We start from the raw sequence: 27,040 nt of genomic DNA on the forward strand, positions 1-27,040 counted from the left end.
TAACCGATTGCAAAGAGGGAGCAAACAATTTTAAAGAATGAGTGAGCTTTTGCCAAATAGAGAAGAGATAGAAGGACAGTTCAGGTGGAGGAGACAAGGTATGCCAATGATACAGAGATTTAATGCTTGCGTTATTTCAGGGAACAGCCTCAGCTCAGGTGAGGAAGGAATGGCAAAAGTAGAGTCTGATCCAGAACATGTAAGCTCCCACTTAAAAGGATGGCTCTACCCTTTAGTCAACAGGGAAGGACAGTATTTCCAAGCACAGAATAGAGGTGATACTATTAGACATTTTTTTAAGAAAATAATTTTGGAAATAGAATTTGAAGGGAAGTCAGAAGAGATGAAGGGTTGACAGAGATTAGCAGCAATTAGAAGGTAAAAGGGACAGGTTTTTGGTGAGTTCTTAAGTGGTGAGAAGGAGAACTCAAAAATGAAGCTGATATGTTAGAGCTTGAGAGATTGACGAATGAGATAGGTAAATCATACAGGCAGAGAGTAGGCAGAGCAAGCTATAATGAGTTTGGTACATGCCACGTTTAATTACAGATAGAAACATTCAATTGGCAGAAATATAGGTTAACAAAAATTAAGGATATAGACATATAGACTTGTATAAGTGATAGTTAAAATCTGAACGATGTCTATTTTATACCAAATTTTGGGGAACATTTCTTATATACCACAGCATTGAGGCTTTCTTTCCTAATCTATTATTCTGCCACGTTTAAGGCAGGGTATTATCTCCCTTCTGGGCTCTTTGGATAACCCTTTTACCATTCCCTCTGCTTCCAGTCTTTTTACCCTCAAAACCATTTGCATTCTGTAGCGTGTTCTCAGATCACTAATTCCTCAAGTTGAAGAAGCACTGTCTACTCTCCCCGTCTGGGATATTTATGTGGAATATCAGCCGTCTCTGAAGGCTCTGGAAGTCCTGTAGCTTGGATATACGCTTCACTTTGTTTAACTCAGCATTTTCCAAATTTATGTGACTATGGAAATGCTTTATTACTTTTTTACTTTTCAAAGTAAGGTTTTTAATACTCAAGAAACTACAGTCCATTAAATACAGCAATTAAAATGCCACCTTATTCTTATTACTCTTGGATTGAAAGGAAAATTTTCTAGTTTCCTATCTCTTACAAAATCAAGACCAAATGCACAACAAGTTTTCCATTCAACCCTCCAGAATCTAACATGAATGTACCTTTGAAATCTAAGCCTGATCCTTTATGAATCATTCCCAGCACTTCCTCTGGGAACATAGCATTTTTGAGAGGCTTTGTTACTTTGTTACAACTATTTATTCATACCAAAGATATTCCAACGAGACCATTTTAACTGAGTGTTTTTTTTTTTTTTTTTTTTTTTTGCGGTACGCGGGCTTCTCACTGTTGTGGCCTCTCCCATTGCGGAGTACAGGCTCCAGACGGGCAGCCTCAGCGGCCATGGCTCACAGGCCCAGCCGCTCCGCGGCATGCGGGATCCTCCCAGACCGGGGCACGAACCCATGTCCCCTGCATCGGCAGGCGGACTCTCAACCACTGCGCCACCAGGGAAGCCCTAACTGAGTGTTTTTGATGGGGGTTATTTTGAAATAAACAAGTGAAAACACCAACTTTCACCTATTTCAGTTCGGAGAGCATATATTTTTACCTTGTTTTTCAGCCTCACTCCATTTCACCACTTCATGATCAACCCAAGGTGGAGAATGGAATAATGCAGAGGTCAGGGGTGAGTGAGGCAGGAAATGGGCTGAAGGATGAAATGGCTTGTGAGAAACACCTAGCAGACAAACAACATATAATCAGGAGTCATGTCACTATACCTGCTTTTCTCAGGAAAAACCATTAATCAAAATAAACTAAGTGTTTGCTTATTCTCTCCATATTAACATATACCTTGTATGAACTGTCTCTTAGCCTTTGATTTCTCACTTAAAAATAGCATTTCATAATGGAAATAGACTAAATAGTCAGTCTAATAATGGTACTTTTCCTATATATATATAGGAAATTGTTTTTGGTAAGCTTCCTGATTTGGCCTGTGAAAAATGTTGCCTGCCATTTCAGTAAACAAAGGATGTTGTAGCCATCGAGCCATCACATTACAGCTGCCCCCTACGGTGGGCCCTGAGGGAACTCAGGATGGAGGCAGGATTCCCCCTCCATCTAGCAGTCCGCTGCTGCAGTCACCCCGAGGGCATACCCTGAGGACTCAGGATGAGTAAACACAGAATACACCCCAGATAGCTGAGGTGCATATCAAAGGAATGATTTCAGTGATCCCCAGACTCTTGCATCTTCCAATACATAGGAGAGCACTAAATTCATTAACTTGAGATATCTGGTTTTCCTTAATTAACAATAATCTTTTGATGTTCCGACTACCTGGTTTTTGTTGCAAAAACTCCTGTGTAGTCTGGGCTCCCCCACTTGCCTCTTTGGAGCACCCTCTCAGGGTTATTTGAGATGCTGTGTCCCGGGTTTAAGTCCTCAGTTTTGTCCACTGAATAAAACATAACTCTCAATTTTTAGGTCAAGCATTTTTTTTTTTCAGTCGACAGGCCAATGTTATTTCATTGAGAATATTTATTTGAGAAAGGTGATTTATGGGGAAATACAGCAGAGAGTTGGGTCGTAATATGATTACTTTTCTCTGCATCAAATTGCACAGAAAATTCTCAATGATATTTCTATTATTATTTCTCTTAATAATAATGGCATTCACATATTGTGTTTTACTTTGTTAAATATTTTTATAATAACAAGAAAGCATCAGTTGTTAAACTCCTAAACTGCTATCCTGGTATTGGTTGTTTTCTTGTAAAAAAGAATGCTCATTGAGGGTCAGAAAGGGAGGTTAGAAAAGAAGTCAGGATCAGAGGATACGTTGCAGCTTGACTTACTAATAAAACTAAACAACACATGTAGCCCAAATGAATCTGTGTTTTAAAACAGATTAGAAGCTCATCTTGGCCTTGTCACATCCAGAAGAAACAAATCCAACTCCAGTAGCCTTGAAAAAAAAAATCATACAGTTCTCTACCAAAGTACCTTGACGAGGTGGTGAAGTAGGTGAGGAATATCATTCAAAACCCTCCAAAGTCCTAATCAGTCCCGTTTACCCATCTAACGCCTCAAAAGTCCTCTTTGCCAGACAGCTGCTACTCCTTAAATCTCCTTTCTCTATCTGATCATCAGCCCTGTTTCCCTGACTCCTTGGCCTCAGGATAAATTCTCTTGTTTCTTAAGTAAATCAATCACACCTTTCCTTTCCTCCAGTTCTTCTCTACTGGAGACAAAGATGTTGATGATATCTCTCTAGTGGGAGATAATTACCAATAAGTGATCAACACAGCAAGATGGAGAAAGGGAGAAAATTCAGGCACTTCCTTTGCAGCTATACGAGAAGAAAAGCCTCTGAATACTTCTCATGTGATATATTTGTCACCGTTCCTTCTATTTTGCCAGAAACATTCTGATGCAAACACATAAAAAAAACTAGAGCATCAAAAATGGCCCTATCAAAATGTCCTGCTTTACATCCTGCTATCCTTAATGCACTTTGTACTCTAGCCAACTACTTTCAAATATTTATTCTGTTACATCTGAGTTTAAGTTCAATTATTGTGGGCCCTGCCAATACATAGTCACTTCAAGCTACTTACTGTAGTCTCACTCATTCATTCAAAAGTTATCTACTGAGGGATGGTGATTGCCAGAGATCTGGGGAGGGTACATACAACCAACAACAAGACAGACTTGAGCCCAGCTTTTAGGATATTTTACATTCCAATGAAATGGACGGGGAAAATAAAAGACAAACACATTCAAGTAAACTCACAAGAAAATGTCAAATAGTGCAAAGTGTTAAAATTTAAAATTAGAGTAGGTTTATATGATGGAAGTGAATAGGAAGCTGCTTTTGATGTGTGGTCTCTCTGAAATCAGAATGACACAAAGGAACCAGCCATGAGAAGACCAGGAGAGTGTATCAGAGAAAGAAAAACTAGTGTGAGTAGGCAGGAGTAAGTTGTGAGGGGGTAGGAATAGAAAGGAGGCTCTAGAACAGTTGAAGATGAGGTCCGAGAAAAGCCTAAAGTAGGAGGCAAGTGACAGGTCATGAAAGGCTTTTTAAGACAGAGACAGAAGTTTGGATTTTGTTCCAAGCATAAGGAGAACCTAGTGGAGAGTTTTGGAATAGGAGTCTGAATGAGCTCACTTATGTATTTTAAGCATCTTCCTAATACTTTTCTAGATATAGAAATTCCATTCCTCAAAGTTCAATTCAAGCATTTCCCCTCTATCATTAGGCCATTTCTATACATTCTGATCAAAATGTTCCTCCTTATTAGGAGCTCTGTTAGAACATCAGGTATGGGGACTAGATAGACTTGAAGTCCAAGTTTTGAAACTAGGTAGCTTGGGTCCAAATCCCAATTCTACCACTTAAAGCTATATGGCATTTAGAAATCTACAAAAACTTCCTGAGTCATGACTCAAGTATCTCTGAAAGAAAGGTAATAATGCTTGCCTTACAAAGACATTACAGGGATTAAGTGACGTAATTTATGAAAAGTCTTTAGCAAATTGTGTAGAACATAGTAAGAGATTTTAAAAGATTAGTTTCCTTAATTTCACCCACTCCCATTCATGTCTACTGAGTTCCCAGTGGAATGGGATGGAAACTGTGAGAGGTTACATAAATTGATCACATACAGACCTTACCTTCAAGGAGTCCGCAATCGTTCGTGTAACCAAAGAGAGAAGACATGCAGATGTCCATATACAATGGTATATAGTGACAAATACTTACTGTAAATGAGGAAGAGATGAATTCTATTTAAACCACAAAGAGAAAGTATTTTCTTTCTTTTCCTCCCTCCCTCCTGCTCTTCCTCTCTCTCAGCTTTCCCACTGCCAAATGTGTGCCTTCATTGTATTGGAACGTAAATGGCTTCCTCAATGTGATTGGGTATAGTGGCCACAACCAACTCCTGCTTACATAAGACTAATAGTAAATCACTTTGGCAGAAACGTCCCAAAACTCCAGGAAAGACTTGATTACCAACCCATTCTAAACCTATTACTGAGATTTAAAACATGAAAGACTTTAAATAATCCAGGTGTAAACATACCTATTGAGTGACTATTGTCCTTACCAGAGATAGGAGAGGGAGATTTGAGACACAGAGACCCAGGGAAGAAGGCCAGGTAGAGGTAGAGGCAGACATTGAAGTTGCACTGGCACAAGCCAAGGAACACCAAGAACCAACAGAAACCAGAAAAGGCAAGGAAGGAGCATGGCCTGCTGGCACCTTAATTTGGGATTTCTAGCATTCAGTACTGTAAGAAAATAAATATCTATTTTTTAATGTACCCTGTCTGTGGTACATTTTTATCATAGCCCAAGCAAACTAATACAACTTCTATTACTCTTTCTACAACTATTTCCAATAACTGACAACTTTTTTCTTATATGGTACCAGGAACTGATCTAAGGGAATTACATTTACTAACCCATTTAATTCCAACACAAACCCCATAAGGTAAGTACTATTATTAGCTTCGTTTTATAGAAAAAGCAGACTAAGTAACGAACAAGTAACTAACCACAAGTAACAAGTAAGTAACTTGTTCACATGAATAGATTTAAGGATATAGGTTTGGATCCAGATTCTAGAGCTCTCAGTATCTATACACCATAGTCTACCTCCCTGTAGCTACATACCTATGAGATGTTCTTTTCCCTACAGATCAGGATCCTTGGGAAGGTAAGGCTATTTGCCCAGTTAACCTGCCTCTGAAAATTTTTATTTCCTTTTGCACATCCCAGAATGTAAAAGTTACCATTTCCCCCATTAAAAGGGGGCTTTGGCTATTGTTTCTGTGAAATAACCAACTAAAACCCTGTCTGATTTAGAAATAGTTTTGCATGTGTGGATTTGTACTGTTCCTCTTTTCTTTTTCCACACATCATGTTCTTGCTAACTTCAAAGTGTAGAGATCAATTTAAATTCTCTTTCAGGTTGAGGTTGCACCCATTCTTCACCAGGCACTGTTTCTTTCTTTCTTTTTGCTTTTTTTCAGGACTGAAAATGCTGAAAACACATGTTTTATTAAGCTCCTACTTGTACTTAAAACTGTGCTGCATCCTGGACTAACCAAAGAGACACAATCTCTGCCCTATAGGAACTGTAAATGTATGTGAGAGTCATATCCGTATCTATAATCTAAAAGATATACCTGTCTAAACAAGAGCAAACAGATTCATCTATGCACTAAAAGGTCAAACAGGCAGTCTATCAAAACTATTGCATTGTTAGTAAAATCATTTTAAATGGAAGCTAAACTCTATTGGTGCACATGTTGTTTTGAAATGGGAATGTGCCCTTTCCTGTTTATTCCAGAGGCAGCAGTTTGAATTCTGCTGTAACACTATATTTTTGCAAGGGACAATTATGACCATAAAGGGAATTGTGTGGTAAAAACTACAGAATTTGCCATTAGGCAAGAAGATGACTTTTTTACTCAGCTGGCTTATCAAATCTGAGCAGGTTCTTAGCATTTGGGAGAGACTTATGGCCACTAAAGGAAGCATGACTGCCAACCATAAGACTGAAAGTCCTTCTTTAAAAAAAAAAAAAAAATTATGAGCAGACAGTAACAACTCGATGCATCTTGGTTCAAGAACACTCTATTCACTAGTGCTTTTGCACTGCCCCTCTACTCAAGGCTATTTCCTCTCCTAAATCCCTCAAGAGCACACCCATTTAGTGATTGTCTACATATACACTTGGAAAAGTTAAATTTGCAAGAGCTGAATTTCCCAGGAGGAACCTCTGATTCAGACCAGAAGGAATAGGCTGGAAAATTCCAAGTCTACTTACCCAGAAGATCTTGGGAATATATCATAAATAACTTAGTTTATCCTGATAACTGGAAGGAAAAAACATTAGGGGACCAGTCCAGGTGATGGAAGGGCCTGTATATGCATATTTCTGGCCTGAGGCAAGCATTGATTATGTGGGCAATAAACACAGGTTGACCTCTTTGCTAATGGAAGAGGTTAAAGGGCATGAAGGAAGACAATGTAATTAAGATCCCAATCAAATTCTGAAATAATAACAAATCAATTCTTTAAATATTAAAAAAGATAATTGATTAAAATGGGTGCATCGAAGGATAATCTTGGAATGATAAACATTTTTATAAGTAACACACTGTTATAAATTTTAAAAAGAGTGCTATTTATTAAAAATTAAAGGTTTCCAGTGATTATTTTTTCTTAAATAAAGTAAAAAGACTATCTTAAAAAGTGTTTGTAGCACATTTAAATTTTTAAAGAATTTATAAAACAATAGTAGGAAAGATAAACAGTCCAGTAAAAATAATAAACAGAGGATATGATGAAGTAGTATATTTTGAACTGGCCCCTAATCCAATATCTAGTGTTTTTGTAAGGCAAGGAACCCTAGGACTCACAGACACACAGATTAGCTGGCCATTAAAGAAGAAGGCGGGGACTTCCCTGGTGGCGCAGTGGTTGAGAGTCCGCCTGCCGATGCAGGGGACACGGGTTTGTGCCCCGGTCCGGGAAGATCCCACATGCTGCGGAGCGGCTGGGCCCGTGAGCCACGGCCGCTGAGCCTGCGTGTCCGGAACCTGTGCTCCGCAATGGGAGAGGCCACAACAGTGAGACGCCCGCGTACCGCAAAAGAAAAAAAAAAAAAAAGAAGAAGGCGGAGATTACAGTTAATGCTGTCAAAAACCAAGGAATACCTGGAGATATCAGAAACTAGAATATAGAAAGAGGCAGGAATGGCTCCTATCCTAGAGGCTCCAGAGGGGGCATGACCCTGCCAACACTTGATTTCAGACTCTGAACTCCAGAACTGTGAGAGAATAAATTTCTGTTGTCTTAAACTACTCAGTTTTGGTAAGTTGTTACAGCAGCCTTAAAAAAGTAACACACCAAGCGAATGGCATAAAAAACAACACAGTCAATAAATATTAAAAGTCAGTATGAGCATCTTTTTATGAATTATTGGCCATTTGTAATTTTGCCTCTGTCTTTGCTGTCATGTAGCCTATTCTCCACAGAGAAGCCAGAATGTTCTTTTTACAAAGTATATTAGATTAAATCAGACTCCTGCTAAAAATTAACCAATATCTGCTATATTAGGATAAGTTTGGTTAAAAGTAACAACAAACCCAAATATCAGAGGCTTAAACAAATAACATCACTTAACAGGGGACTAGAGGCAGGTAGGTCAGGGACTCAACACTGTCAGGAAGGACTCAGCTGCTTTAAATCCATGAATCTATTGCTCCATTCTCAGATTAATATGATATTATTTCCCACCTCTTCTCTACTTATCCTAGCACTCTGTTTTCTGCAATACAAAATCATCAAATCATAATCATCAAAATCCCCTAATTACTCATACTTCTCAAAATGTTTCCTTCCCTTTGTTGTTTGCATGGTTACCTGCTTTCTTTGGAAGACTCCACTTCCTTTGCAAAGTCACTCATTAGTACTGATAGTATTTCTCCCATGTTTCTCACACCCTGAACCTGAGAGTTTCAGGTGTCCTCCCTGATTCACATTAGTACTTCAAGACCATTTTCCTTCCTTCTCCTTTAAATCTCCCAGCTTTAAATTTTATGCCATTAAACTATGTCACTAGCATCCTCTCCAGATTACCATCATCCACAGGCCCTCACTGTAATTCTTTGAAAACTTTAGCTCCTGGATCACGATCACTTTCTCCAATGTCATTCCCTCATAATTCTTCATAATTAATTATCCATTTATATGATTCTTCCAATTCCTTGGCCTCTCAGTTCCTTGACCTCCTATCCTCCAAAAGTTTCATCTTCTATCCTATTTCAGCCACTTGATCCCATGGTTCATTCCTTAGCCTTCCACATTAATAATAATTACATCCCATTAGTAAACTCAATTTCAGGCATTCACTCATTAAAGACAATCTCCTATTATTCCATCTTAGTGTCTCACTTCCATGGGGCTTTAATTTTCACTGTCCCTCAATTTTCCTCAGTTTCTGACTTCCATCTTCATCAACCTTAAATTCCATGATCATTCATGATAATCACACTCACGTAAATTCATGACCCCCAAGATCAAATGGCTCTTAGTGTTTTCGAATAATCCTGAAACTCCCCAGTCTACTCAGTTTCCTTTATTCCTAGATAACTATTTATTTCTTACTTTTTACATTCTTCTCAAATGAACATCTCTTTCACCATCCCCTTCCCTCCTGAACTCAAGTCTAATATTTCCAGCTGCTTCACTAGACATCTCTGGATGACTGTCTAATAAGTATCACAAATTTAGAATGTCTAAAATTGAACTCTTCACCTACCACTGAAAATATGTTTATCTACAGAATTCCCATCACAATGACTGGTAACTCAATTCTCCCCTTTTCCATAGACCAAATATTTATTGAATTAGTAAATTAATTTTCAAAAATTTGGGGGTTCCTTGTCAGCTCAAGGCTTCAAGAGAGCTCCCACAGTGTTAGACATCATTAGAATATTCAAAGCCAGGAAACAATGGTGAAAAAACTTATGGTTCAAATCTTACATTTTATTGGGGAGCAAAACATTACTAAAGTGCACAACTCACTTCCCCTTATGTATTATTGGCTAAACTTAGTTTACATTTCCAAGCCTAGATGCAAGGAAGACTTGGAAATTGAGTTTCTATGATTTAGTTTGACCTATCACAATTCATCCCTTGGTCCTGGGCTCCTTCTCTATCATATTTTAATCCTTACTTGGACTTTTATATTCTAGTTACAAAATACCCAGCACCCAAAAAGATAAAATTCAAATTGTGTGGCATCCAATAAAAAATTATCAGGCACACAAGCAGGAAAACATGATGCATAGTGATGAAACAAATTAATTAATAGAAATGACACTAAAGTGATATCAATGATAGAATGGACAAGGATATTTTTAAATAGTTTAATTATATTTGATGTGTTTGAGAAAGTAGAGGAAGCATGAACACATTAAGTAGAGTCACGAGAGATATATTCTTAAAAACTGAACTTTAAGAGACATAAAAAAATGTCTGAGATGGAAAATATATGAGATGTGATTAATAGCAGATTAAACACTATAGAAAAAAACAATGGGAAACATGAAGACAAAGCAATAGAAACTATCAAAAATGAAACACTGAGAAAAAAAAAGCCTGAAAAAGTGGACAAAACACCAGTGAGATGTGGGACAATTTTCATGTCTAATATAGTTGTAATTGGAGTCCTGATATTGGCAGTTGGGGAACAGAGAAAAACATATATATGAAGGCATAATGGCCAAAATTTTTCCAAACTTGTTGAAAACTACAAACTCACAAATTCAAGAAGCTCAAAGAAACCAAATCATGAGGAAACTACACTAAGGCACATCACAATAAAATTGATTTAAAACCAGTGACAAAGAAAAAGATATTAAAGTCAGCCAGATACCTACCATAAAAGGGAATAAAAATAAAAATAACAGAAGACTTTTCCAAAGAGGAACTGCAAGCTAGAAGAAAATGCACAATATCTTTAACAATAACAACAAAAACAAGCTTTCGAATTGGAATTCTATACCCAGAAAAAAAAAATTTGTATTCCTTTATACATACTTGAGTTTGTTCTAAGATATAGTTATTTTGAAACAGGTTGATCCTTTCAAAGCTTGCTTTCAAGCTTTGTTAGGTTGGATTAAAGTAGTCTTTTGTCTTGTCCCACTAATGAATCAGTACCCTCTTAAATACCCTTCAGGCCCATGTATTACAAAGTTTGCCACTGACTGTTGGGTCATGTGCTGTATCTAGTCTTGTGTTAACCCTAGGAATTCTGTCTCCAGTTCTTTCTCTGTGACTCGTTTCTCACCCTTGTGCTCATAAGTACTCAGTTGAGGACTCATGGGGAAAACTTTGAAGTTTTCCTTGGAAAGTTTTCTTCTCTCTATTACTCTTCCCTGCATATTTTGCTGCCTTTCCCTTCCTGAATTCTCAGCAATGTCTCCTCAATTCAGGGTGACCACCAGGCTCTGTTTATGGTTCCCTTCCCAGACTGTGGTCTGGAAATGCTCTATTCATTCCACTAGGACAGTTGACTCATCTCATTTGCTTCCCTTCTTCAATGATCACTGACCTATGATGTCTATTATTGAAAGTTTGAACACTTGATTATATGTGAGTGTGTGTGTGTGTATGTGTGTATATATATATAAAAATATATATATATAAATACATGCATATATGTTGTTTTTTATTAAACATTCTTAATTTCTATAAGTATTCCACTGAAGAGTAGTTTGGAGAAGAGGCTACTTTTCAACTTCATAAAGTTTTCTACCATATATTTTAAATTATAGGTACTATTTTTATAATAAAAACACTAAACATTTTTTAAAAACATAATTTTCAATGCATTTGAAAGGGAATAAAATCCGGTTTTAACAGACCAAGTAGTATGAGTTGGACTGTGATAAAATATTAAAAGGAATTGTGTGGAATATTACTCAGCCATTAAAAGAATGAAATAATGCCATATGCAGCAACATGGATGGACCTAGGGTTTGTCATACTACGCGAAGTAAGTCAGAAACAGAAAGACAAATATATGATATCACTAATATGTGGAATCTCAAATATGATACAAATGAACATATCTATAAAACAGAAACAGACTCACAGACGTAGAGAACAGACTTGTTGCCAAGGGGGTGGGGTGAGTGGGGGAGGGAAGGATTGGGAGTTTGGGATTAGCAGATGCAAACTATTATGTATAGGATGGATAAAAAAACAAAGTCCTACTGTATAGCACAGGGAACTATATGCAATATCCTGTGATAAACCATAACGGAAAAGAATATATACGTATAACTGAGTTACTTTGCTGTACAGTAGAAATTAACACAACATTGTAAATCAACTATACTTCAATAAAATTTTAAAAAAAGGAATTGTGCACCTTTTCAAGTTAAAACAAGTGCTAGGTAACATTGCTTAAGAGAGAAGAATTCAGATCCTCTAATCTAGAAAGGGAAACTCATGTTTGCACCAATAAGTGGAAGAAAGGACATAATGATTGGAGCCATCTACTGAGAGAGAAGCAAAATGCTGCTATTTAGAGCTGCTGGTATAAGCAGAAGATACACACTCTTTCTGGTATATGAAGTTGAAATGTGACTGAGACCTTAGTAAGATTCAATAATGTAGAAGCTAAAAAAATGGATTTGACTTCTGTGTCACATTTGCCAACAACATCATGGGTCCTAAATGAGGTGAAATGTATTTGATAGATTGTCAATGACCAATCAAAAAATTTCATTGCAATTCGAAAGGAAGGAAGAAAATCATCCATTTTTTTTCACCTGAAAGCAAATTAAATACTAAAGAAGAAAAGTGATGAGACAGAAAATCAGAATAAAGAATGTTTCCAGCGTTTTTAGGATAAAAAAAATGCAGAGATGTTCTGAAGCAAAATTGGAATTACTTAACTTAGTTCTTTTTCCCACTTGCCTGTAGTTACATAGAGCAGAAAACATGTCTGTCTTTATTGTCCTATCCTTATCATCTAGCACAATGCTTGGTGCATAGTAAGTACACAATTCTGAATCAATAAATTAACTCTAACTAAGGCCTAAACTGTGTTTATATCATTGCACAAAGAGTTAGTAAAAATTGGGGGGCTTAACTTTTTAACACAAGTATGCACAAGTTTTTTACATAATAACATAGTTTGTTGCTATGGAGCTGACAACTAACATGTCAGTAGAAGGAGATACCTCAAGTAAATACGTTTTATAGAAAGGGAAATGGCAATATTTAACAAGAAGTTTGTGTGTGTGTGTGTGTGTGTGTGTGTGTGTGTGTGTTTCACAAATCTAAGGATAAATCCTGGTGGTTGGAGGATTGTTAGGATAGGACACCAGTGATTCCTTAAAGAGAAGCTAGAGAGAAGTTACATTTTCTTAAACTATACTAGAAAAGGAGCAAAGAGGGAGAAATTGAGTATTTGTGGAAACAAAAATCTTCTAAAAGACTCATTTGACTGAAAGCAGAATATTAGAACAAGTTTTGATGTATCTCTGACAATATTCACACTCATAAGGACAATACAGACTCTACACAAACTCTTCTAGAAAATAGAGGAGGAAAGAACACTTCCAACTCATTTTTGAGTTTCCAACTCATCAGTTTATAGTAATATGAAAACTGGACAAAGACATTACAAGAAAAGGAAACTACAGATCAATATACTTCATAACAATAGATTCAAAAGTACCCCCAAAATATTGGCAAATTAAATTCATCAAATCCACCATGATCAAGTGGTGCTTATCCCAAGAACGCAAGTTTGGATCAACAGGTGAAAATCAATTTAATTCACCATATTAACAGACTAAAGAAGAAAAATCATATGATCATTTTAGTAGATGCAGAAAAGCACTTAATGAAATTCAGCATTCATTAATGATATGCAAAAGATCTCAGCAATCTAAGAATTAAAGAGGATTTCCTTAACCTGATTAACAGCATCTACAAAAGAAACTTACAGCTAATGCCACAATTACCAGTAAAGTAAAAAACGTTTCTCCCTAAGACCAGGGACAAGTCAAGGATTTCTTCTTTGATCTCTTGTCTTCAACATATAAAAATTGGGCAAAACATTCATACAAACACTTCACCAAAGAGGATGTATGGATGAAAAAGAAGCCCATGAAAGTATGTCAATATCACGTCCGTCATTAGAGAATGCAAATTAAAATCACAGTGAAATACCACTACACATGTATTAAAATGGATAAAACAAAAAAATAAATCTGCTAATACTAAGTCTTGCTGAGGTTGCAGAGCAGCTGGAACTCTCACCACATTAATGCTAGGAATGTAAAATGCAGACACTTCTCAAAACAGTTTAGTAGTTTCTTATACAGTTAAACCTACAACTTACCATGAAATAATATAAACCCCATCCTTTGGTATTTAACCAAAAATGGAAAGATATATACCCACAAAAAATGTTTACAAGCATTTATAGTGGCTTTATTATAATCACCCAAATCTGGAAATATCCCAAATGCTCATCCTCTGATAATAGGTAAATAACAGTGGTAAATACATGGAATGGAATACTGCCCAGCAATAAAAAGAATTAACTACGGCTGCATTCAACAACTTGGATGAATCTCAAATACATTACATGAAGTGGAAGAAAACAGATGTAAAAGGCTACATACTATGATTCCATTTATGACATTCTGGAAAAGACAAAATCAGAGGGACAGGAAATAGATCAGTGTTTTCCAGGGGCTAGGGGAGAGCAGGTAGAGAAAGCTTAGAAAGTATCAAGAGAGAACTTTTGGGAGTGAGGTTGATAGAAATGATCTATATTTTGGTTGTGGTGATGGGTACAAAGCTGTATGCATTTACCAAAACTCAAAGAACTGTATACCTTAAAAGGTGAATTATATTGTATGAAAATTATACTAGTTACCTATTGCTGTCTAACAAAGTATCCCAAAACTTAGTGGCATACAACAATAAACATTTATTATCTCACAATTTCTGTGGGTCAGAAATGCAGGCTCAGGTACCTCTGGCTCAGAGTCTTTCTCACAAGGCTGCACCTCAAGTTCTGGGCTGGTACAGTCATCTCAAGGTTCAGTGGAGGTAGGATCCACTTCCAAGCCCATTCAGGTGGCTGTTGGCAGTACTCAGTTCCTCATTGTGTATTGACTAGGGGCCATCCTCACTTTCTTACAAGGTGGATTTCTCCATAGGGTAGCTCACAGTATGAAAGCCTGCTTCCCATAAAATGAATAAACAAGAGATGGAGAGGTCAGCCTGAGACAGAAGCCACAGTGTTTTTCAACCTAACCTTGGAAGTGACATCCCATTACTTTTGCCTTACTCTATACATTAGAAGCAAGTCGCCACATCCAGCTTACACATGAGGGGAGATTATGTAAAGACATGAATAACAAGGGTTATATCACTGGGGACCATGTTACAGCCTGCCCATTGCACAAATTATACCCCAGTAAGCTTGCCTTTTTTTAAAAAATAGAAGGATTAGAAATAGGACTAAGTGAAGGGCATACTTAAGGGCAACTAAGGTAAGGAGACTAAAGTAAACCAGAATGTGTTAACGTGAGCCCAAGATGCATGCTTACATGTCAAGAATGACATCTCTCTAGGAAAGATCAGATAGCTGAGGAGGCAGTGGGAGAATGGGAAGAGATAGGACTTTATTGATTAGGCACAAATTGGGGTTTAAGAGCAAGACCTGAGACAAAGAATGAAGACAGAGGTCTCAGGACCTGGAGAGACAAGAGATGATGCCAGCTGTCAATACTGATCCCTCTGAGAAAACAACAAAATCATGAGTTAACAAATGCTAAGTTGCCAAGCCCCAAATATAGAATTTTTAAAGTTAACTATTGGCTCTCACTCAGTTACTCAGGATTGGCATGTGATGGGGACAGAAGCCAGGCAGATCATTACAGAGACCTGATTTGACAGCAATGCATGTGAAGAAACCCTGAAAGGCTTTAGCTTACAGCAAGATCAATATGTGCCAATAGTGAAATTAATTTGTTTGAAAGGTCAATTCAATATTAGCCTGTGCTCAAAGACTATCATGTTCAATCAAGGGATATTCCAGTCCACCTTTACGATAAGATCATCAGAATCAAATGATTTGGCAGATGTTTTCTCTGTCACTGAGCTCAATCTTTAATATCTGAATGATACAACAAAAATGTTAATAGGGAGTTGAAACCTAAAATGTAAGATGGGTAAAGAGATTTTAATGGAATATGTAGCATGCACACAGAGCATGAAAACATATAAATTTATTTTTATATATTACATAATATTCATTATACTTAATATATATGTTATAATAATATAATATAAATTTTATTTATATATAACTATAAAGCATTTCAAATATTCTGCCCCATTGCCAAAAAACAGATTCTTCCCTGGGGTGTGGATAATCTTCAGAAGTAAGAATTCTAGTTCAGTCATTTTGCAGATTGAGAAGTGCTAAAGACTTCCGTGGAAAGCAATTACAGTGGCAGTGTTGTTCCTACAAGACTATTCCTTTAAAGTCTGGAATATATATATAAAGTTGAAGGAGAAGCTTGTAATTTATTTCTCACATGTAGATAATGGGCAAGAATAAGTATTTACTATCAGGTTTCCCTTTTTGTGAGTGTGTTTAAATATGCCATTAATTTGAATGCTTTCTAATTGATGAGTGGAAGAATTTAATTTTCATATAAGGCTTCAATGAGAAATGGAGCCATTTGGTTCTGGAAAGTTCTTCAGTTACTCTTGTTATTCCTTTTCTTAGAATGTAAGATCCAGAGGATTAGGGGCCAAATGTATTTTGTTTACCAGCCCCTAGAAGAAACCCTGCTACATAGTAGGTAGTCAACATTTGCCTCAGAACTAGGTGATAGCCTTCTTACTTTTTCTACTCTCTGTAATAATATGAATTCTTGTTGGTATAAATGTTCTTGTTGGTCTCAAGTGTTACCTTTCTTTTTCCAAAAAAAAAAGGAATTTTTTTTCACATAATCATCCACAAAGTGCATCATTATTTACTAAATTAATCCCACCCTCTTAAACAATTTGGAGAAGCCTGGATGGGTGGGGAAAAAAATTACAAAAATTTTTCTGAAGATACAAAATCCCCATTTAAAAAATGCTGAGCAAATATGCATAAGGTCAGTTACCATAAAGCAGAGCTTACTCTTAGAAAAATTAAAGATAAAATTCAATCAAATTATAAATTAGACCCAAAAAACTATAGCCTGAAGAAGAATGAGGTAATTGACTAGATGTTTTAGTTCAGACTATTTGCCAAGCACAGAGTGATTTGCACACAACATTTCATTTAACAACAATCCCACAAGTAAGACGTTACAACTTCCATTTTGCGTAAATGGAAATCGAGATACACAGAGTTTAGATGGTATCCCCAAGTTCATAAAGCTAGTAAACAGTGGAGTTGAAATTAATGCCACATCTGTTCAACTCCTAAGCTCAATTGTCTTTTCATTTAGCATCTCTATCTGAAATATCACTACCGAATTAATTTAATTATTTAAAGCAATATCTATTTGATAAATAGAATTTCTTGGTCTGATTTCATTTCTACAAAATTATACTAAGCTGTTAGTCATAAATGTAAACAGAGATTTAATTAAATTGATATTTGTTATAATAGTGCTTAAAAGGTAAAACAATAACCAACAGAAAAATAAGCAGCCTAAAATTCCAAAATAGGCAAGTAGTTTAAAATATTATGAAATACAGGGTATTCTCAAATTTTAATGACATGGAAAGTGTTCACCAAGTATATAATCTTAAGCGTTTACAAGTACTAAGAAGCTTACAAAGTAGTACCACCACGGTAAATGCATAACCTTAATGTCTTTTTCCTTGTAAACCACATACATGAGATTTCATTCAACATCTGGATTTTTAAAAAGTCACTGTCTGACTGTAAAATTCACCTGACTCCAGTTCAATATAGCAAATATGTTCCTCTTCTCTCCCCAAAGATTATTTTAATAACAGAAGAAATATAAATATAAAATAATCCACAATTTCAGTGGAGAATCATGAAGGGGCCATCTACTGAGCAGCACTGAGGAATAATGTGAAATGTAAAGGAGATTGCACAAGATTAATAACAAAACCTTAGAGAAAAGAAGGGAAGAAAGAAAGAAAGAAAGAAAGAGAATGAAAGAAATAAAGAAAGAAAAAGAAAAAGAGGCAGGGAGGGAGGAAGAAATCCCATTAGACAAATATAATAACTTCTGAATAAAATAAAATTGCCACTAGAAAACCTGGACCCAAAGTCTAGATCCATCAGTACAGGATGGAGTGAGAGTAAGCCAAGAAGTAGGCAGCAGGTTGTTCATCCAAATCAAACCCAGTCTTCCATATGCTTGGCTGTGATGTTTGTTCTCAGCAAATGATATGAAATTAACTCTTGAAATAACATAAAACATGTTTCTTGATAAAGCTCAAGAATAGACTTTACTGCCAAAGAGAGAAGGGAGTTCTTTGGATAATTTTACCAAGGAATCAGCAAGAACTACAAAACTAGCTCTTTGTACTTTTTGTACTTTCAGAGAGCTGGTTGTTAAACATTTACCAGAACACCACATAGCTGCAGGGAAAACTGGAAAATAAACGTTTTTCTTTATTATTTTTTTAAGCTGAGCATATTGCCATCCCATATTTTGTTGGCAAAGAAGGAGGAAATGGTAGAAAACCAGCAGTAACTAATACATGGAAAGATGTGATTTTAGTTCTCAGAAATTAAAAATTTGATCATTAAAATAATTTCAAATCTCTACATAAAGAATGACTTGAAGAACAAATAATACTTAAAATGGAATTAGTAATCTAGAAGATATACTTATTTCTTCCACAGTGTAGTACAAAATAAAAAATAATATAAACTACAAAGAAAATTTAAAGACATAGAGGGTGGATCTGAAAGGTCTATTTCTATTTTATCTGTACATTAGAAATTTCACAAGCACTGTAAGCATTCTACGAATAAAGAACAGAAATAATGGAAGAAGAGAAAACATCAAATACTTAACACAGAAAAATTTCCCTTGGAGACACGTGTCTAGGACAGACCTTCATGTAATCCCGGATGTCAAAGTATAAAGAGAAATTCCTATCATATTCAGTAAAAAAAAAGTAAGTTACTTATGTTAGATTGGGAATCAGACTGGAAATACCCAACATTTGCTTAAGAGTGAAAAATGAACTTGTTTTTAACTATGGATGGAGTGGAAATAGGGGGCAATTTGACAGATTTTACAAAACTGTTAAAATGTGCATATCCTTTGAGTGATCAGATGATTATTCTGGTAGCTATCTTCCATAAATATTGGCACAAATGTGCAAGGACATATGTAAAAAAAATGTGGCACCATGTAGCAAAAACTAGTCAGCCTAGAGGCTTCTCACCTAAGAATAATTAAATACATTTTAATATTTTCATATTATGGAAGTCTATACAGGCAATTAAAAGAAAAAGTGATATCTCAATGTGCTATGTGAAAGAATTCTATAAATTGTTAAGTGAGGAGCAAGTTGCAGAACAATGGATAGAATTTGCATGTCCAGGTAAGTGCAGAGGATACACAAAAAATTGTTAATAGCAATTAGTCTTAGACTGTATAAAGGGAGTGAGAACTTCTGCTCTTTATTTTTTACATTTGTTTAATCTTTGATATTTTTCACAAACAGCAAACCATTCTCTAGTAATTTTTTAAAAGTTATACTAGAATTTTTCATGAATAAAGTCTAGATTTCCAAGAATAAGAATAGTCCAAAAATGCTGGGAAAATATAATAATAAAAAGCCTATACCTTTATGAGTTATAATTTTCATATTTAGGCAGAAATCATGACATTTATAAATTCGAGTATAGAAAAATTAAAACAAAACTACAAAAACAGCTCCCCCACTAAAGTAAAAGAAAAAATAAAGTGTAAGGAAAACAAATACCATAAATTAAGATAAAAGACAAAAAAAATTGAAGGGAAAAAATCATGTAACATGCATAATAAAGTACTAGTTATATATATATATATATAAAATAGTAATATTTAAAAATATAAAGTAGAAGAAAGGGAGTTTAAACAGCTTGTCTGAAATTATTTAGCTAAGAAAGCAAAGATATGACAAGACTGGAATTTTATTCAGGCAGCATCAGTGAAGGGCTCAGGGCCTGACCACCCTGCTGCCCACTTGTAACTATTAAGTGCTGACTGTAGGAGCAGCACAGGGTCAAGGGGCAGGACACAACAAGACCCCTCATGCCCTACTGGTGGATGCTTAAGTCAGTTCAGAATTTCTGGACAGAAGTCTGTGAAATGATTAAAATACCTTTGAAATGTGCCTATACTTTAATTCAGCAATCTCACATGTAGAAATTTACTCTAATAATCAGATACATATTCAAAACAGTCTTATCAGTGACTACAGTTGTGAAACTGTGAAGACAACTTAAGTATCCAACAATAATGGACGGGTTAAAATAATTACAGTGTATGGATAGATACAGATTAGACATACAGAGAGATATCCACACAGAGGCATGGAAATTTCTTAACTTTTTATGTATTTTAAGAGGTGAGAATACAGGATATTTCATATGCTTCCATTAATGAAAGAAATTACATGTATATAGAAATGTGTCTGGAAATATATTAAATTCACTCCAGAAATATTATTGAGCATCTAATACAGAAGGGCAGCACTGGTTACAAGCACCCACCCTGCAGCCAGACAGCCTAAGTGAATCCCAAGTCTGCTGCTTACTAGCCATGGATCTGGGCAACTCATGTATGCTCTCTCAGTGGAAAAGGATGCTATGAAGAAAAGTGCAGCATGGTAAGGAGAATAGAGAGTGATGGCGTTGGACCTGGTGTATGAGTGAGAGTGGTTACGGGAGGCCTTTCTAAGGTCTGAAGAAGAAAACTGTAAGAAGTGAGGGAGCAGAGGGCAAGCACCCCAAATATCCAGGGAACAGAATCCCAAACGGAAGGAATCGCAAATGCAAAAGCCTGAGGTGGGGAGCTTGTGGAGTGTTCTGGGAAGAGCAGGAGGTGAGGGTGGCCATAGTAGAGTAAAGCATACCCAACTGTTCATAGTGGAATGCATGGAGCTATTTTTCTCTTCATACTTGTTTGGATTTTTGCAATTAGCATGAAGTACTCTTACAATGGAAAACAGCAAAAATATTCACATTTGGAAAAAGAAAATAGCAAGTTACTCTCTTTCTGATTACTCTCTCGAATGAATATGATCAGTGTTCCGTTTCTTGAAAATACATGTTCATACTTTCTAAGCAAAATTCAAAACCATCTGCTTATTCAGGCTCTCATGAGAGGGTTTAGCAGTGAGGAGTGTGTGTTCATGATTCTGTTTGGGACAGTGCTGTTTTAATGCTTTGCTCTTTACCTTGCTTCCACTCTCCGACTGTTTGATTAGAAACCAATTTTAACTTTGAATGACTTTTTAAAAATTGGCATTTCCCTCATGTGCCAAAAGTAAGGAGCATATCTTTTAAAAGAAGAAAGTGAATTTGATAAAACATTTTGCTTGGCTAGAAATGTTTTCAGTAGTTTATTAACTGCAAAATAATTCCCTACTGAATGCCAGAGATCTTGTGCAGGATGTTGCCTGGGGCTAAATAATATGTGTTCACCTTTTAATCACACTGACTTTTAATCACACTGAGCCGGCCTCCGGGGGGAAATGGAAAGTAAGTCCACCAGCATTCAACATATAGTCTTTATTTTAATGGAGAGGAACTTTAAGCATGAATAGCACAAAATGTCAGATAATTCAAAAAATGTTTATGATTTTGCTGGGTTATAGTATAGATTTACCATATAGGTATTTCCAACAATCTTGGAATTCACTCCCATTCAAATAATGAAACCACATTGTGAAAACCTCAGGTAAGTTGAAAGTCCCAGTCTTATTCTTATTGTCTGTTTCTGCCTGATCTTAAAGCAGACTATATATTCATCATTTTCAAGAGCCATAGCTTGAAAACAAATTATAGATTTCTTTGGTTCACCTTCGCAGTCAGGTTAATTCACTATGTTACTAATGTGACAGGGACACTAACCTTTGTTTATTGAGCTGTTGTACAGGTGCTTGACTTTACAGCTATATTGTAAGCAGGCTGAGGGTAGGAAATATTGTCGTATTTACATTTTAATCCTGAGCAAATATCACAGTGTTTGGCAGATAATATATGTATAATATTTGTTTGTTGAAATTAAAAGACAATTCTGGACCACAGTAACTTTATATTTCATATTGTAATAAAAGAGAAATTTGCAGTTTTGTTTCAATAGCAATTCTCTTCCTACCCTATTTCTAATTCTCCAGCAGGCCTGATAAGAAGGTCAGCAAGGATGCAGTATAATTGCAGAAATTTGATTCTTTATTACTGAGAACCATTCCAGTCTGAATTTATATTTTCAGTTTTATACCCTAATGTTTAAAATTTTGTGTTTTTTTTAAAGATGAAGCCAAAAGTGTTTATAGTGAAAAGTCATTAATTATTCTGAATCAAAATGGGTCTTGTTCATTGTTTGGCTTTGGACACTATTAAGGAAATATGAAGTATTTGGGATTTTTAAAATTTATTTTTATTTATTTGTTTTTCCTCCATATATATTTTTTATACAATTTTTAAAGCTTACACTCCATTCACAGTTATTACAAAATATTGGCCATATTCCCCGTGTTGTACAATACATCCCTATAGCCTATCTTATACCCAATAGTTTGTACTTCTTACTCTCCTACCCCTGTATTGCCCTTCTCCCCTCCCCACTGGTAACCACTAATTTGTTCTCTATATCTGTCTGTTTCATTTTGTTATATTTACTAGTTTGTTGTATTTTTTAGATTCCACATATATGTGATATCATACAGTATTTGTTTTCTCTGACTTATTTCACTTAGAATAATGCCCTCCAAGACCATCCATGTTGCTGCAAATGGCACAATTTTGTTCTTTTTATGGCTGAGTAGTATTCCATTGTATATATATACCACATCTTCTTTAATACGAAGAATTTGGTTTTGTTTTGCTTGGGGAAAAAACACACAGAGTACCAGAGATTTAACAGAATTAAGTAGATTAGCCATTCTGAATGCACTTTCCACCCTCAAACCCACCCCTAAATCTATGGTGGTGATTAATCCTCTTATGAAAGCAACAAAAGCAGAGAGTGAGCCTTTAAAGCAAATGATCAGCCCTGTTATTAACAATATACCTCTCAAAGCATTGCAGAGATGCTTCTGCTTGTCAGTCGCTTCCTTTTTCTTACCTATAGGCCATTAAAATGCCTTAGTGCAGTCTTCAGGTACACTCCAATGTCTACCTTCAGTTACCTCTGTGTATTTCTTTTTATTCCTTGAAATCCCCATTTCTGCAAAATATTACAAGGTAGAGGTATAGACAGTAATTGGCCACCTTTGGCTTCATTATTGAGGAGATTTGTCTTCTTCCAATACATTTTGCAAAACTCCAGCTACTAGTCACTACTAGTAAACGGCCTTTCTCTCTTTTCACACAGTGGTTTACTTTTCTGCCTTTCCTCAATGGGTCTTTGTTTTCAACATATCTCAAACAGCAATTTCTGAATTTCATTTCAGTGATTAGAAGATTTTACAATTCCCGTCCTTTTACCAGGAACTTCCATTTTGTATATGAACAAAATATTATCTCCCTCCAGGCTGAAGCCATGAGCCTCCTAACACTTCCCATCAGCAGCTCTGGACTTCTGAAACAGTGCATTCCCTATCAGACAGTCTACACACTGACATCCAACAAAACAGCAGCTGAAATCTTTTTTTTTAGATCTAGAACCTCATTCATCACCTGCTAGCAATTTAAAGTTTTTAAATTATACTGTATCATAGTCTTTAGGAATGTTCTATTTATGACACATTGCTCTCATTTCAATATCGTTTTGTGGGTGGGCATGTCATAGTAGGAACTAAAGCAGAAGAGAAAGTTCATTAAATAATCATTATACACTTTATAATATATGTACCTAATAAATGCATTGAAAGATTTAAAATATTCCAGGGAGGATGCATTCATAGATGCAGCTTGAAATATGATTTGAGAAATTATAAAAATATATTTCTCAAATGCAGACAACCAATCTGTGTATTTCAAGGGAAAATATTTAAACTCTGACTTCACTTCCTATCCATCATTAAGGTCAAATTTCTAACGCTCTAATATTTTATTTCTACTGCAAACTTACCACCATTTACTTTGTCTCTACTATATTCTGCTTAAGGAAAAATAAATATACGTGTGTGTGTGTGTATATATATATATATCAAGATATATATCAAGTTTATAGCAAACATTGGGTGAAAATTAAAGTGAAAATGTATTAAATAATGAAAAAGATAAATGAAACAAGTTATTAGTCTGGATTATTACTTTGAATGGATTAATTTGACAGCATAACATAATAATGATTAATCTACCTTTGAACACATACCTATTTTGTCTTTCCTTTCTCACTGATAAAGTTAATATATATGTTAAAGAATGTCTGCTAAAGTGGTCAATAAACAGTTTGTTAGTGTTATTAGCAAAAGCCTGGTATTTAAAGATATCAAACTCTAGATCTAACACAGAGACAGAAGTCTCCTCGGTATTATCATTTTTGCTTTGGGAAGAATAGTTCATGTGGCCTCTTAAATAACAGACACAAGACCGTGAGTGCTCATTGCTTTAGATAAAGCTTTAGCAGATTTTATTTGTTTATGGTTTTGTTTTTAACAGAGGTTGATTAACCCCAAATTTCTTTGTATACAGAATTTAATTTTCCGGGCATAATGTAAGAAAATTAGCATAAGGCATGAAGAGCCATCTGAGAAGAAAATGATTCAGATCCCAACCTCTTCCATTTTAGAGAAAGTAGCCTGAACAGATGATCTGGTCCAGTTCCAAACTCACCTTGGGCCCTCAGACAATTCCACAGAGAGCTCACAAGCTGAGATGGCACTTCAGTTTTCCAAAATTGAGGGACCGAGACCAGGACTTGTTCTCCCCATAACAAGACATTGGATGCAGGCTGCTTCAGAGGAAGGGGTACACCTTTAACTGGGGCAACTGAAGGAATGCAACTGTGAGCATCCTGGCGGCCCTAGCTTTAAGTGCCTTCACCTTGGAGGGAATATTCTAGGTGAAACTAGCATGTGTTACACCAGGTTCTTTCAATCATCAAAATTAAATGGAAAGATAATGAAAATATCCAGATAAAATTCTGGAATAAATATTACATTGCATGTTTTCTAAACAAAGAAAGAGAAGAGAGCAAAGAAGAGAGAGAAAGAGGAGGATGAGGTAACATCTTTAAATACCTATTCTCACAAAACATTGTGCCTTACACATAATATGTATGCTGAGTAAATAAATTAATGAAAAACAAAGCTATTCTTTTCATTCTGTAAAAATATCATATGCATTTATTGCTTATATTACAAACATTTTCAAGAAATCCTGCCTCCCTCATTATCATTCATGAAGACTGAAGATTTGATTGCTTCCTTGTAAACTTTTCTGAATATTATCTTATAGCAAGAGTTAATTTTTGTAGATATATTTAACATTTGGCAGGAAATTTACTCTCCTTAACCAATACAATGCAGACAATTGGGCTTTATTTTTTTGAAAAGAAAAGTGAAGCAAATGAAATATATTTAGTAAACTCATTATTTTGTAGCTTTCATTGGTCTGTACCCAGTAATGTTAATGGTACTTCAACTTATCTAGAAAATGGAAATAGAGTTACAGATGTAGAAAACAAACTCATTGTTACCAGGGGTGGGGGGAGGGATAAATTGGAAGATTAGGATTGACATATACACACTACTATATATAAAATGGATAACTAATAAGGACCTACTGTATAGCACAGGGAGCTCTACTCAATACTGTGTAATGGCGTATGTGGGAAAAGAATCTAAAAATGAGTGGATAAATATATATGTGTAACTAATTCACTTTGCTCTACACCTGAAACTAACACAATACTGTAAATCAACTATATTCCAATAAAAAATTTAAAAATCTCAGTAATTAAATGTGCTTTGAAATAACTCTTTAAATATTCAACCATTACCATAATTTATATTAACAATATCTACTCACTTCTAACCAAAAGGACTATTTTTTTCTTAATTTTCTTTATATTCATTTCAGATTACACTATTTTCTCTGGTTTCAGGTATATTAAAACTTTGAAGAATGATAAATGTTCACCAAGTATATTTAGATTTTATAATTATCCTTAGAAACATTTTACATTTGAGCTATTATTCCATATAATTTCATATTTTTTCTTTACAGAAAGTTGCTGCCATAATAAATCATAATCTTTAATTAAAAGGAGCTATCCAACTCAAAATGTCAAATACCTATCTACAAGCTATATCAAGTAGTCCTAAATGTAAAGGCTTCCAAAATCTTTTCACATTCTTTGTAATAGAAAGATTATTTTAACAAGAAACACCATTTATATACTAGTAAAATATTAAAGTTTTATTCTTCAAACCTTTGAACAAGTGTTATCTGGTCAAAGCATTATGCTAGATGCTATGGAAATAAAGCAACAAATAAGCTCTTTTATCTGTCTTCATAAATGTTATAACATTGAAGTAAGAGATTATGAAAATAATGTATCATAATACAAAATAAAATAAGAAAAATAAAGTTAGTATAAAAAAAGAGAAATGCTCAAATTATTTCAATCATAAAGATGAGGGAAGATTTTATATTAACCTCTAATAAAATATTTATCTCAGAGTACTATAACTGTTTCCTTCTCTGCCTCTCCCACTAAACTGTAAATTTATAAGTGGGATTAAGTGTACATCACAGTATTTCCTATGCCTGTCACAGAACTCTGAGCTAACAGATGATCTTCTAGCTTTTAGGTGAGTTAATATGTAAACATCCCTCACCTTGAAGGATGAGTACCAGTTCCATAGAGAGCTTTCCAAGATGAGAGTGAGCTGTTGGCTTGTTCACTCAAGTCATTTGAACATATAATGTTCATCTTGAGGAATGCAGAGGCAAATGTTTCTGAAGTAATAGGTTGATAGCATATTATAGAATACCTTGAATGCCATACAGCAGAATTTGATATTTACTCCTCTTGTAGGTAAAGGGTTGAGAATTTTCTTCATAATAACATAATGTAATCTGAGTGTTCTTTAGGATATTGGGTTACTTAAGTCACATCCTTTATTTCATTTGGATTCCCATTACTAACTTTTTTAACCCAATCCTAGAAGGGAAGTCAAAGGAAACAAAAGAGATGGACTAGACTAGTTTTGCTCCTAATTTAGATAAGCCAGTTCCAGCAACGAGGGATTTAGGAAACTGGAATAT

At 35.3% G+C, this 27,040-nt stretch overlaps 1 pseudogene; it reads right to left on the minus strand.

The window, feature by feature from the left end:
- LOC112407188 (BRISC complex subunit Abraxas 2 pseudogene) overlaps window positions 1–26,705 on the minus strand; it is a 54,898-nt pseudogene extending 28,193 nt beyond the window's left edge.
- Window positions 26,706–27,040: the final 335 nt, after the last annotated feature.

Source organism: Neophocaena asiaeorientalis, unplaced genomic scaffold (genome assembly GCF_003031525.2).
Source record: "Neophocaena asiaeorientalis asiaeorientalis breed wild unplaced genomic scaffold, Neophocaena_asiaeorientalis_V1.1 scaffold537, whole genome shotgun sequence".
Taxonomy (NCBI): domain Eukaryota; kingdom Metazoa; phylum Chordata; class Mammalia; order Artiodactyla; family Phocoenidae; genus Neophocaena; species Neophocaena asiaeorientalis.